We start from the raw sequence: 14,252 nt of genomic DNA, 5'->3' as shown, positions 1-14,252 counted from the left end.
ACTTCAACCCAGAGGCAGAGGTTGCAGTGAGCTGAGATCGTGCCACTGCACTCCAGCCCGGGAGACAGAGCAAGACTCTGTCTCAAAAAAAAAAAAAAAAAAAGTCAACATTAAAGAAAGCATTCTTCTTAAATGCTTACAGAATTATTATTACAATTTAAAAAACTAGAACAAAGTTTTATCATTCTTAGGAACAAACCAATCGTAGGCTGATTAGTTTGAACAAACATCCACACAAGTTCAGTGCTAGCCATCCAGCCAGCCCTGGGACTGAGCACCTAGAACATCTCACTCACCAAGTAACTTGATCTCTCTTCTCTCATAAGACACTGCCCTTCAGAATCCCCACGGTAAGGGGTGGACCCTAGACAATCCTAATTTCTCTTAAATAACCTCTAAATCTTCTACCCATAGATATATCTCAACCTCCTGAGAAGTATTTGAACAAATGAGTATTTTATTTCCTAAATTCTCTATGTGACTACCTTCTGTACCATTTTACCGCTCAGTAACAAATCCAGCATGATGATGGATTAAAAAACAATCCCTAAAGTGGTGGCCCAGACAGGTCTTAGGCAAGTCACTTAAACACTCTGATTCCTTTATTTCTCCACTGTAAAATCAGAAGGAGGTATTCTCAGGTGACTTCAATTTCTTACACCTCTTAAAAGTATTACAAGATTTTATGACCATTGTGTGCTAATAACCCTTAAACAGTATTTACTAGACAATGGCTATAAACTCAGAACCAAATATTCAGGTTCATGGTGGGCCTGCTCTCCGTGACTTCTTAAAACCATTAGAACTATCAATTCTAACCTGAGAAAAGTAAACAAAACTCCAAGCCAAGAAGAAATTCGTTTGACTGCTTTGCTTTCTTCCAATATTCAAAGCAATATGTATTCTCATAAGTGTCTGGCTCCCAAATACCTTTCAGAGTCTCAATTCGACCTAGCATAAGCAGTATTTTCATCAGATTGGCAACTGTGTGGCAATATTCCTCTTTCAATGTTGCCTGATCCTTCCTTACTCCACTGATTTTTTTAAATTGAAATATATCAAGCATACAGAAGAGTATAAAGAACCATTGATCTTTAAAGAGGACTAAATAAGTCTCTTCGCAGGGTTCCTACTACGTGCCAAACACAATGAGGGTTCCTACTACGTGCCAAACACAATGGCAGTGGTTCAGTGTACAAAGGTCAGCAACAGTGAGGACAGTTAACTAAGGAAATGCAATAATGTATACATTCCAGAATATGTCGCTTCAGGCATGACACAGAAGCCCTTAAAGCATACCAATGCAGGTAACACACTCAAATAAATACACCAGCAGCCCTTAGCTATAAACAAGTTCTGCCTTTTTTTTTTTTTTTTTTTTTTGAGACGTAGTCTTGCTCTGTCACCCAGGCTGGAGTGCAGTAGCTCGATCTCTGCTCACTGCAAGCTCCACCTCCCGGGTTCACGCCATTCTCCTGCCTCAGCCTCCCGAGTAGCTGGGACTACAGGCGCCCGCCACCACGCCCAGCTAATTTTTTGTATTTTTAGTAGAGACAGGGTTTCACCGTGTTAGCTAGGATGGTCTCGATCTCCTGACCTCGTGATCCGCCCGCCTCGGCCTCCCAAAGTGCTGGGATTACAGGCGTGAGCCACCGCGCCAGGCACAAGTTCTGCCTTTTAAAGAATTCATTCCCAGTTGGTTGTTTGAAACTTGGCGCACATTTCCCCCAGATACACTGCAGTAAATGTGGTTAAGTTTCCAAGCCAACACACAAAAGGCCAATTTAACACATAAAGTATCTGAAACGCTATACATTTGCCCTGCCAAAATAGCAGGAAACATTACTGCAGCCAAAAAGAACCATAAGTGATTTTGCCATCTCAAAAGCAGGAGTGTGAGGGAAAGCAGAGTGTAGGTTCATAAGGGGTGCAGATGGGAGTCTTGAGGTGGTGCCTAGAGGCCTTATTAAGGCAAGTGAGCTTAGGGATTGTGAAACCAAGGGCCAGGTTGGTCTGGCTTTGATCAAATCTAGGTTCCTCCACTTAAAAGCCGGGTACCTTTAAACATCAACCATTCTAAGGCTCAGTTTATTGGTCTGAATTTCTGGCATAAACATTCAATAAACAATTAGGCATTTTATATAGTTTTTTCATTTGCTTGAGACTGTATAGCTTTCATTTTCCTTGATATAGGAGTATCCTTAGCACCTGGCTGGGTTTATGAGTCATTATTAGAAAATGTTCAGTTTCCACCCAAAACAAAAACACTTTTTCGAAGTGTCTAGGCAAGAAATGTATAGGGAAGGGATCGATGAGAATGTATTGCACACTAGAACAAGATAGCCTCAATTAAAATGAAGCAACTAACACAGGACCAAAGACAGAAAAAAAAGGAGTCTTCCAGTAACAGAAGATAAGAGGGAGATACTAAGGAACTTCCAGATAACTTATGGGCTGTTTACACAGGGAGGAAAAGAGAAGAGGAACAGTAAATAATAGTGGTAAACTCCAACAGAGTATTGGTACAAATACAGACAAACACACACATACATAAACACACATTCTCATTTAATTTTCACAATCCCATAAGGTAGGAGCCATTATTATCCTATTATCCTTTTACAGATGAGGAAACTGAGGCACAAAGAGGTTGAATAACTTGCCCAAGATCACTCAGCTATGATTGATCATAAGCCATGATTCAAACATACAGACTGGTTGCAGATTTGGGAGTCTAAACCACTATCTTATTACTGATGTTTCTGTAGTGGGAAGCCAACCATTTGCATAAGGAGGTTTCCTAAATCAGAGGTTCATAACTTGAATAATATTTACCTACAAAGTTACCACTTATAAAGGTGTAAACATTATGTAATCATTTACAGATTTTTTGGCAATATTCAGTATTTGGGGTAGCAGTGGGTAACTTTCGTTAAATGCTGCTGGATCCCAGGCACTGTCTGAAGCTATTTTGTAGGTTCTACCTCATTTAAGCTTCACAAAACTTCCTCTGTGACAGGTACTACACAGTCCATTTACAATTGAGAAAAAATAAGGCTCAATTATGAGCCCAAAGTCACAGAGCTAGTAAGTGGCAGAGGACAGCCTCACATCGGCTCGTCCTGGTTCCAAGTCCAGCACGCTTTTCATAACACCACATCTGGTATGCTCAGACCCACACAGGTAAACACAGGACGTGTTATATAACAGTCAGGTAATATAAAGCAACAGTAAATCTCGTCTGACTTAAAATGTCAAAAACAGCAATACAACTTTTAAACTAAATATTTCACAAAAATATACCAAACTTTCTTTAGGACAGCTAAATGAACCCAACTGCCCTGCCCCAAAACCTAAAACACAAAAATTTTTTTTTTATTTTTTTGAGACAGAGTCTTGCTCTGTCCCCCAGGCCAGAGTGAAGTGGCATCATCTCAGCTCACTGCAACCTCTGCCTTCCAGGTTCATGCAATTCTCCCGCCTCAGCCTCCTGAGTAGCTGGGATTACAGGTGCATGCTGCCACGCCCGGCTAATTTCTTTTTTTCATATTTTTAGAAGAGATGGGGTTTCACTGTGTTGGCCAGGCTGGTCTTGAACTCCTGACCTCAAGTGATCTGCCTGCCTTGGCCTCCCAATGTGCTGGGATTATAGGCATGAGCCACCGCATTCGGCCTCAGGTCTTCTTTATATCTAACAATACCAAATACTATATTGTATAGACACATCAAAGCACATCTCCAAGGACCTAAAACTGCTTCAAAAACATTAGGTTAGAAGAAACAAGTTTCCTAGGTTCTCATTTTAAATACCAATGTCAGGAGAGAAAGAGAAAGAAAAGGACAAGTGACAATCCAGGAGAAAAAAGTCTCTTTGAAGAGTAGAAACATGTTTTGTTGTTGTTTTCAATGCCAGAGAGCCTCAGATTTGAATTCTAGGTCTGCCATTTATTAGCTCTGCTCATCTGGAAAATGATGCCAATAAGATCCAAGTCTCTGGCTATTACAAAGATTAAATTAAATATCAAATGCAAAAATACATAACCCATCAACTGACACAGTAAAAGCTAATAAATAGTCTCATGCCCGTGCCCACTCTCCTCCCCACGTGGGATGATGTGCTACAAATCCCACAGACCTGGGAGGACATGACCTACCCCAAGCACACCTTAATCTTCAGACTACAAGATCCTTACAAGGTGCTTTGCTCGTTTTCCACCAAACCCACATCATGATTCCCATATTGTCCCAAAGCCTTTTTGCCTGTTTTATATAGGATAAGTATCTGTTTTATTATCTTGTTGTCACCACAGGTTGGGGAAACCAAAGGGCCACTATTTATTATTTATATTTCTATTACCACTCTCCAAAAAAAGGACAGTTGAGGCTACCTATATAAATATAAAAGATATAAACAACAGAACCATCAATTAAAAGAAGGATTTAACACATGTGACAAGTAATCCGATGAGGAGACTGAGGCAGAGAGATTATTGTAAGAAAATTGGATAGCAACTAAAAACAGGCAAATAACATATCTTTGAGCTTTCTAGCAAGGAAACATAATGAGTTACAGCTCACATTTTTTCTTTTTCTTTTTCTCTTTATATAAAAGAAAACATATCAATTTTTTTCTCTCAGGAGAGAGATCAATAACTTGCCCGAATTTATTTATCTAAGCCACTGGCAGAGCCAATGAGTCTTCCAAAATACTTGATGATCCTTTACAAAACTGTACCACCTATACAAGAATCAAGGATGTCATTTGACCAAATTCCCTTCAGTAAAATGTTTCCACTTTGAATCTCCTGCAAATTTTGTACAATTTGAGCAAGTGTACACAGGATTTATGTTTATTCAATAAACAGCCGTGTGCCTACTGGGAAAGGTGACATTACGAAGAAAGAGATGGTTCCTGTCCTCAAGGGCCTCGTGACTGCATAGTGGAGGTGTGTCTGCAAAAGAACAGAAGCACAGACCAGAACACGACGTACTGGAACAGAGGATCACACACCACCAGGGGACTATGTGTATACACACGGCTTGTTGGGGTAGGGAGGGGCAGAGGAAGAGACCAGGGACATTTGAAGGGGCCTTGAAAGCTATGGAATTCTGATAGATGGAGAGCATGAAGCACGGGAAAAGTGCATTAAATGAACAAGAACACAGAAAAGCATGGGAAACATTGAAAGCAAAATAATGAATAATCTATTTTGGGACAGTGTAGAAGGAGAGAAATAGGAGAGTATGCTAGAAAGTTAAACTGAGGTTTTAGCATAAGGAACCTTTACTATCAGACTAAGGTGGAGTTTGGATTGTTTTCTATAGGCAATAGGGGCTTCTAAAGGCTTGTGATCAGTAGTCAGACACGGAAAGATAAATACAGCATGTGCTCACTTATAAGTGGGAGCTAAATAATGTCTGCACATGGACATAGAGTGCGCAATGATAGATCACCCAGGTAAAGAAAGCCAAAGGAAGGCTGCAGCAGTGGGGACAGTGAGTGGCAAAGGTGCTGAATACGAATACCAGGGAGGGAGCCCTGAGAGGGCCTAGGGAGGAGGTGGGGTGGGGCAAAAGCAAAGGGAGAGATCAGGGTTAGTCTAAGGCAGGGGGCAGCAGATCCTGGCCTGCGAGCCAAATCTGGCCTGCCGCTGCCCATTTTGAACACCAATAAGCTGACGCATTTTTAAATGGTTGGAAAAAAAAGAAAAATATTTTGTTACAAGTGAAAATGGAAATGTCAGTGTCCATACATAAAGTTGTATTGGAGCACAGCCACACTCACTGGTTTACATACTGTCTATGTCTACATTGGTGCTACAATAGCAGATTCAGTACTTGTGACAGACTATACTGTGCTCAAAGCTGAAAATGTTTACTGTCTTTCCCCTCACAAAAAGTTTTCAGACTGCTGGCCTAGGGTTTTCAGGGTGGTGGATAGAGACGGTATTAACCGAAACAGAGAAATCATCCATTATTATGATGATGGGTCAGAAAGAAAGATGGTATCAATCTTGGAGCAGTTAAATGGGAGGTGTCAAAGGACACACAGCAAGGCAGCCCAGTGTGAAATGGAAAGCTCATCCCACTGAAGGGGCGCGGCACTGGCTATCCCCTCTGCCTAGTACATTTTCCTTACAGATCATTGCACTGCCTGGCTCCTACTCATTACTCATCCTTCAGGGCTGAATTTAAATGTCACTTTCTCAGACCAGGAGCCCTTCTCCCAACCCCCCAACCTAAGCATTCACTACCCTTACCTTGCTAACTTTCTCTATTGCACTTATCACCACCTGAAATTATCTTGTTTATCAATGTGTTTAACATCTTAGACTGTTGGCTACTTAAGGACAGGGACCTTTCCTCTCTTGTTTCCCAGTGTCCCCAGTGCCTTGAATAGTGTCTGAAACTGTGCAACCAGTATTTGGGGGAGGTAAGGAGCAGAGAGGAAGGAAAATAAATAAAAAGGGACAACTGGAGCTCAGGCAAAAGTGGGTCATCTACACAGTTTTCGCAACATATAAATCTACCATTCACAGAACCTTTAGAAACATCCTCATTGGGGGAGGAGGAGAAGTGAGAGAAAGAGACGATACTCAAAAAGAGAACAGAGACATACAGAGAAAGGAAGTCCTTACTGTGTCTCAGAAGCCAGGCACCAGTAGGGTTGAGGGACATCTGCCAGGAAGGAGGTTTTCAGCAGCATGAACTGTTTTAGATAACTAGGGCAGAAAAAAGATGTTAAAATGTGACAGCAAGAAGGTCACTGGTGACCTCAAGGAAGCAGTCTCATGAGTGTGGAGGTGGCAGTCAGTTTGCAAAGGGTTAAAGAATGAGTGGGTGGGAGGAAGTGAAGGTTTTCAAGGTATTTGGCAGCAGAATGAAGGGAAAGAGGAAAGAGAGGAGAGGTGCTCTAGGGGCAGCAGTGAGTGGATGGGATCCTTCCGTTTTTTCATGGGACACAAATCTCATCATGTTACTACCCTGCTTAAAAACTTCAACTTCCCCTAATGCATTATAAGGCCCAAAAGTAATAAAGCACATAAGGCCCTGCTTGACCAGGTTCCTTCCTGCCTCACCAGCCTCCACCTTTGTTCTCTCTGCACCAGCTGCAGGGTGTTGGTCCCACCATAGGTCCTTGGCACATATTGTTGCCTCTCACTGGAAATCCTCCTCATTCTCTTAGCACAGCTCTTTCACACTTCAGATTTCCATGTATAAAAGTGTACTGCAGGCCGGGTGCAGTGGCTCATGCCTGTAATCCCAGCACTTTGGGAGGCCGAGGCAGGCGGATCACGAGGTCAGGAGATCGAGACCATCCTGGCTAACACGGTGAAACCCCGTCTCTACTAAAAATACAAAAAATTAGCCGGGCGCGGTGGCGGGAGCCTGTAATCCCAGCCACTTGGGAGGCTGAGGCAGGAGAATGGCGTGAACCCGGGAGGCAGAGGTTGCAGTGAGCCGAGATAGCGCCACTGCAGCCCGGCCTGGGCAAAAGAGTGAGACTCCGTCTCAAAAAAAAAAAAAAAAAAAAAAAAAAAAAGTGTACTGCAGAGACTCCCTTTTCTTACAACCCACCTCTGACATCTCTCCCGGTACTCAGCATCATTGTAACAAACAGTAATATAATTGCTGAATTGTTTTTTCAACTAGCAAGGAACTTTTCTAAGGGCAGGAGCCAAGCCCATCTTGTTCTCACATACAGTGAGATCTACAGAGAGTTGCTGAATAAAGGAACAAACATGAAAACCTAAGAGCATTTGTATTTCAGCCAGCTTGTAGATGGTAGGTGGCCTGCTTCCTAAATCACATCAGGTGGGCTTACAATTTATGTTTGGGCCAATATGACCTCCTCTGACTTCCTCCTACTTCCAACCAACCCAAGTGAATGGTCGTTCTACACAAGTAAAAACATGAGGTTCCTTGGAGTTACCACCATACATCAAATGATTTTCCCAAAAAGATAACCCATATACTGTGATTCGTGGACTTGCCTTAAGTTTTACAGAATGGTTTTAACTGAACAAAATCAGTCAGAATATTAAATTAAGACATTATGCATATTACTTTTTAGTCTATGTTATGTGAATTAGTGCTAAAATGGGTTTGCAGGTACACCTGGCAAAAAGCCATTGTACCTCTTTCTTTATAATCTGTCCGCATCCCTGTGTGTGATCCACCAAACTAGTTTAATAACAAGATTTTTATCTGGAAAGACACATATTTGGCAGATTATTTTTTCCTTGAGTTGTTTTCTGTTATCTTTTCTCTTAGTACAATATAAACATTATTTTAAATCATAATTGAAAAAAATTGTTATATAGCCTTACTACAACCTGATCAAATTAACTGTGCAAGCAAGCCTCCAGATATAATTGTGCTTAACTGAATAAACTGTTGTCAGTTCTAATACCCTTAAGTCCTTAAAACACCATTAAAAACAAATAAGAGTTGCATTCATTACAAATGGTTCTTAGCTATTTCTACTTTATATTCAGACCAGTCTGAGTTACCAAGTGTATGTGAAAATAACAGACCTAAATTTATGTTTTAAATACCTACAGGTCAGCCTTTTCAGCTGAAGTGGACTTTCCTACCCACTCCCCCTCCATACAAATCAAATTAGGGAGCTTTATTGTCTTTCTCATTCTAGAGTGGGAAGACAAGGGAAGATACAGCTAACTCCTTTGCTGTCAAAGCATATGGGATGAGAATGACATCAATAGCTTTTTTCCAATCACGTGGCAACAACTGTTCTTGAGTATAAATAATGCCCAGACCCAAGAAACCAGTCCAACATATACATCACCAAGAAGGAAATACATTTAAAATATTTTAAAACACACATCTATGATTAGGAGGAAGGGCCAACTCTTTGCACACTTTTACATTTTGGGTAAATCTTGCTTTAGGAAAGCAAAATATGTTTATGGAAACAGAAACTGTAAAAGGGCATTCCGTAGAAACTGAATACATATTTGAGAGTCCCTTTAAACTCTTATAATTCCTTACCAGCAAAACTCCCTGGAGTATTATCTGATTTACAAGATATTTAATTTCCACACAACTCTGAAGACACCGTTTTACAAACAGGTATACATGATGCCTCTGCCAATAGCCCACAACTTGCTAAGTAAACTGAATCAGTGAGGTCAACACAGTATCTTCACATTAACTTTCCCAGAAAGTCAGATACATTCCTACCAAATTATATACCTTGGATGGCACTTTAAATTAAATAAAAGCACCTTTGTTAGTCATTTTTCCTTAAAAATAAGAGTAAAACCTAATTTACCTAGCACCTTTGGCACTGTCTATGTAATAAACCCTTCTAGATTTGAGAAACTGCCTTTTTTGATTTACTCATTGCTAACTGAAATCTAACACAATATATCTGTTAGTCTTTGTTTTGTATCTACTGGTGGCATCTTCCCTACTATGTTAAACATTCTGAATATAATTTGAGGGTTTTTTTTTAAATACACATCCTATTTATCAATCATTAAAATAAAATAAGCCAGGCATGGTGGTTCATGCCTATTATCCCAAAACTTTGGGAGGCCAAGGCAGGAGGATTGCTTGAGCCCAGGAGTTCGAGACCAGCCTGAATAACAGAATGAAACCTCTCTCAACAAAACAATTTAAAAATTAGCTGGGTATTGTGGCACATGTCTGTGGTTCCTGCTACTCAGAAGGCTGAGATGGGGAGGATTGCTTGAGCCCAGAAGGTCAACGCTGACTTGAGTTATGACCACACCACTGCACTTCAGCCTGGGTCACAGCGCGAGACCTTGTCTCAAAATAAAATAAAATGTAAAAATAGCTAGCACATTTTCAGCTCATGCTGGCATCATTTCAAAATCTTAAGCATAGTCATTCAACCCTCAAAACAACCTCAGAGGTAGGTACTGTCTTTATTGTCATTCTATGGATAAGGAAACAGGCGTAACTTGCTTGCAAACTCACAGCTAGGATCAAACCATACAGTGTAGATCCAGAGCCTCCAAAAACAGACTATCAGAATCAAAAAACAAAACAAGGCTAAAAGACAATCAATCAGTCTGTTTTCTACTCAGCGGTACCATAAATTGATGTGATTTAGTCTCCTACAGCCGGCTTCGAGTTATTACTATCTTCTATGCAGACAGCCGCAGCTCCTCTTCCTAGGTTTCACAGTCAACCTTCTCTCGCAGATCACTCTTAAGTAATCTTCCCTGAGTTAAAGCAAAGATTCCTCACTGGTGTTTCACCCTGAAGAAAACCTCTTCTTTGAATTTGTCTACAGAAATTCTCTGAAAGCAGCTTCTTATATTGTCCCCAGACCCTCTTACATACCTCCTAACCCCTAAATGAGACATCTGAAGTTGCCCTTTTCTGCTAGAGATGTGAACTTTCACTTCATTTATGCTCAACAACTTGACCTCTTCTTCATGGCTTGATGACCATTACCAATACCAAACACCATACTGTGCTGTGATTAACAATGCAACCTCAAATTGCTAGCATGTTGACAATGGTGTTTGCCCTCCACTAAATGCCCCAGACTGTTTCACTTTTGAGTTTTGGTTCTCCTTGTCACAAACCAGTAGAAACTCCTTATTCACTTCTAAGATAAAAATTAACACTGCTTGCCTCTGAGAACATGTCTTCCTGTATTCATCCACTTAACAACTCTTGCCTCTTAGGTTTCTTGTATTTAATTTTCTAATGGCTTAAAAACCAGTTAGATAAACTGTCAAAAAAATTCTTTATAAATTAAAAGCAAATCAAAGTAGGTTTTATTCCACTGTAAGAAAAGCATGGATGAACTTCATGACATCTTGCTTGGCTCGAAGCCTTTCTTGTTTCCTAGTAGTCTTCTGGATAGTTGATAAATGGCAGATATAATAAAAGGCGTTTTCTGGGACGGGGAGGAGAGAGTTGCACAATGGTCAGATGAAGCTTCATAGAACTCTCAGTGCTTCAGGTCTTCCATTTGCTAACGATGTTATTCTTGAGCTTGGAAACTTCAAATTCAAATGGCTTCTCATCTTCCCCACTCATTCGTTCAACAGAGGCCTCAGTCCCTAACCTAACACTGCTCACAAATTTGTGGAAAGAGCTACGGTCTTCACAATCTGGACCCAACCTGCATGTCCTGCCCTACCTCCTTCTGCTCCCTCCCAAGCAGTCTTTGCTCTAATCTAGTGGCCACTTCCAAGTCTGCCACTGACACCACGTACATGCCCACTTTTATGTCTTTGCTCACACTGTATCTCTGCCTAGATTTCCTTCCCACCCTAAAACAAAGGAACTCCTACTCACTCCTGAAGGCCCAACTCAAATGAAGCCTCTTCAAAAAAGCATTTGACAAGGGCTCCACGCAGGGATTAGCTCTCTTCAGGGTCCTGGAGCTCTTAATTCCGACTGCTACTACAGCATCACCCACAATGTGTTACAGCTATGTATACCAAGTTTATTTCCATATAAACTGTGTCTTATCCTTCTGCCAGGCACTTAATAGGTACCAAAGAGATGTCTGTGCATACAAAGAATGAATTAATCTGTAACATTAAAACAAGAAAGATAACAAGGGGAAGCTACTTCCTAGTCCTCAAACTTCAAAGGAGTGCCATGAAGGGTTCTAGGAAACATTCTACAATCACAAAGATTTACTCTTTTACATGCATATAGTCTGCAACTGTAAAACTGAACATGCCCTCAGGGTCTTCCACTAGACTGTAAATTCCACACGAGGACAGATTTGTACCTGTTTTGTTGTCTGTCTATTCACTCTCTGAGATTCACTGCAAGAGCTCAACAAGTATTTGCTAAATGAATAAAAGAATGTACAAAATGCTAGTGTGAATAGTACTGTTAAGTAAATTCAGTTACCGCAGATTAAAAATATCCCAACAAACGCCAGCTCTATCTTCTGGCCAGAGTAGACTTAAAAGAAATTATCCTTTTGCTTCTAAAGCAGGTCTTGCCTCAGGACTGGGCAGTTTATCCGCAGAGCACCAAGGAAGAATGTGTGCCCACTGCCAACTACAAAGAATCACGGATCATAAACCCTCAGAAGTGGAGGTATCACGGAAATGAGCTTAATGTTTTATGCTTTCCTGTCGCCTTAAACTGCCAAGAAGGCTGGTGCACCTCAGAGGAAAGAATACTCACAGGAATTAGTTTCCGGTCCCTGAAACCCAGTCATTTCAACATGACAGCTGTTTGAAATCCCATGTAACCAGAGGGTTTCTGAGACAGGAAGCAACAGTGGCACACCTAGCTGAGCACGGGGGGAGAGTAAGAAGCAGAGAGGAAACAAGCTGAATGAGAACATGGCTTGGAGGCAGCAAGGAAAGTATAAAAACAATGAACCAGGCCAGGCGCGGTGGCTCACGCCTGTAATCCCAGCACTGTGGGAGGCCAAGGCAGGCGGATCACTTGAGATCAGAAGTTCGAGACCAGCCTGGCCAACGTGGTGAAACCCCATCTCTACTAAAAAACAACACAAAAATTACCCAGGCATGGTGGAACGTGCCTGTAATCCCAGCTACTCGGGAGGCTGAGGCACAAGAATCACTTGAACCTGGGAGGCAGAGGTTGCAGTGAGCCTAAACTGTGCCACTGCATTCCAGCCTGGGCGACAGAGTGAGACACCATCTCGAAAAATAAAAATAATAATAAAAACAATGAACCGATGTCTCTGATGCCTACTATAATGTAATTTACCTTTACATCGTAATTATTAAAAAAGAAAGAAATGAAGGGCACAGAAACAAGGAACACCTTCCTTGGTCACCAGCTACTCTCTCTCATCATTCTCTGAATCCTAACTGCTCTTATAGAAAAGAAATTGGCAAGGATGTGAGTGTGCTTAAATGGACAAGCGAGTAGAGCATGAATGACTTGTTCCCTCTATTTTCTACTTTCCTATATTTTCTAATTTTTCTATAGTGAATTCTCCTTACTGTTATGATGGGAAAAATAACCTTTGCTTAAAGAAATTATAGAGCTAAAAAGTACATGTTCTGACAATAAGAAAACTAAGTACACTAAAAAAACCTTTACCCCAAAAAATGAATAACAAAGAATTCGATAATATCAAACCATCCACAGGCGGCTTTTTACTCAACATATTGCCTTAACCCTGGTTCCCTCAACTACCGGTAAATCTAATGATTCACTTATGAAAAATACTCTTCATATTAGTTATGATTTGCATAGCACGTCACAGTTTCCATGCATTATTTACCTGACTTCCCCCCAAAACTCTGCGAGATGACCAGGGAGAATATTTTTATCTCCATTTTGCAAATGAAGAAAATAGGTGCCCTGAAGTGAAAAAATTTGCCACAAGAGCCCAGATCTTCTTGCTCCTTACTCAGTATTCCAAAGCAGGACTTCTCAACCTGGGCACTACTGAGATGGATAATTCTTTGTTTGGGATGGGGGGCTGCCTTGTGCGTTATAGGATGTTTAGTAGCATCCCTAGCCTCTAACCACTAGATGCCTACCAGTAGCACCGCTCCCTTCCCCCAAGTTGTAACAACCAAAAATGTCTCCAGAAACTGCAAATATCTCATTGGATGCAAAATCATACCCCTACTAGTCTAAAAAAATCTGAAAGTTCCTTCCAACACTCCTGTTCAATGACAAGGTTCCATATACCACTGAGCCACAATAAATCACAGAACATCCAATGTTCCTTCTTCAGCGAGATTCCATTAATAAGCCAATTCCCCATCCACTTAAAATAATGGTTTTAAATGTGAAAATGAACAAGAAAAATTTATTTGTATGAATATTCACATCTCAGACAATAATCTTCTAACAGCATGCTATTATCTTATCAGGACATAAGGACATACAAAATGGGATGTGTGTTTGAGGGGAAAAAAACACCAGAGGAATCTGAGAATTAGAAAACACAGATCATGGTCTTTGCTATGCAGTTATACCTTAGTGTTCTCTTGTTCTCTCTACACAAATGAGTATCAACCTACACGTTCCCAATGCTTGTTTCAGTCGGAAGTATATGGCTTTAGCCAAGCTCATGTTAAGATCCTAAATTACAACTGAAATGTAGTTATATTTTAGGAAATGTTTGAATTATTTTACCTATATCTAATTTATGCATTCTCTACAATCATTTCCCAATGGTAGTAAATAATTAGTATAGTATGAAATGGAGGAAACCATTTAAACTGGCTGTATTCAGTGTGGAGTATCACACTGCAATCCTAGCAGTAAAAAAACATAGTTTTGTATCT

At 40.7% G+C, this 14,252-nt stretch overlaps 1 protein-coding gene across 10 annotated transcripts in view; it reads right to left on the bottom strand.

Annotated features, from left to right (window-relative positions):
* Window positions 1-14,252, bottom strand: part of JAK1 (Janus kinase 1) — a 232,544-nt gene that overhangs the window by 116,655 nt on the left and 101,637 nt on the right. For 3 of the 10 annotated variants that reach the window (XM_063697993.1, XM_063698008.1, XM_055350000.2), the window contains exon 1: window positions 6,639-7,509. The exons of the other annotated variants lie outside the window; for them this stretch is intronic. The gene's annotated coding sequence lies outside the window, so the exon portion shown is untranslated. Of the gene's footprint in view, window positions 1-6,638; window positions 7,510-14,252 lie in introns of those variants that run through there. 10 annotated transcript variants of the gene reach the window in all.

The sequence above is a fragment of the Gorilla gorilla genome, chromosome 1 (assembly GCF_029281585.2).
Source record: "Gorilla gorilla gorilla isolate KB3781 chromosome 1, NHGRI_mGorGor1-v2.1_pri, whole genome shotgun sequence".
In the NCBI taxonomy this organism is placed as follows: Eukaryota; Metazoa; Chordata; class Mammalia; order Primates; family Hominidae; genus Gorilla; species Gorilla gorilla.
Note: the sequence above shows the minus strand (reverse complement) of the source record. Positions and strands in the feature narration are given on the sequence as shown.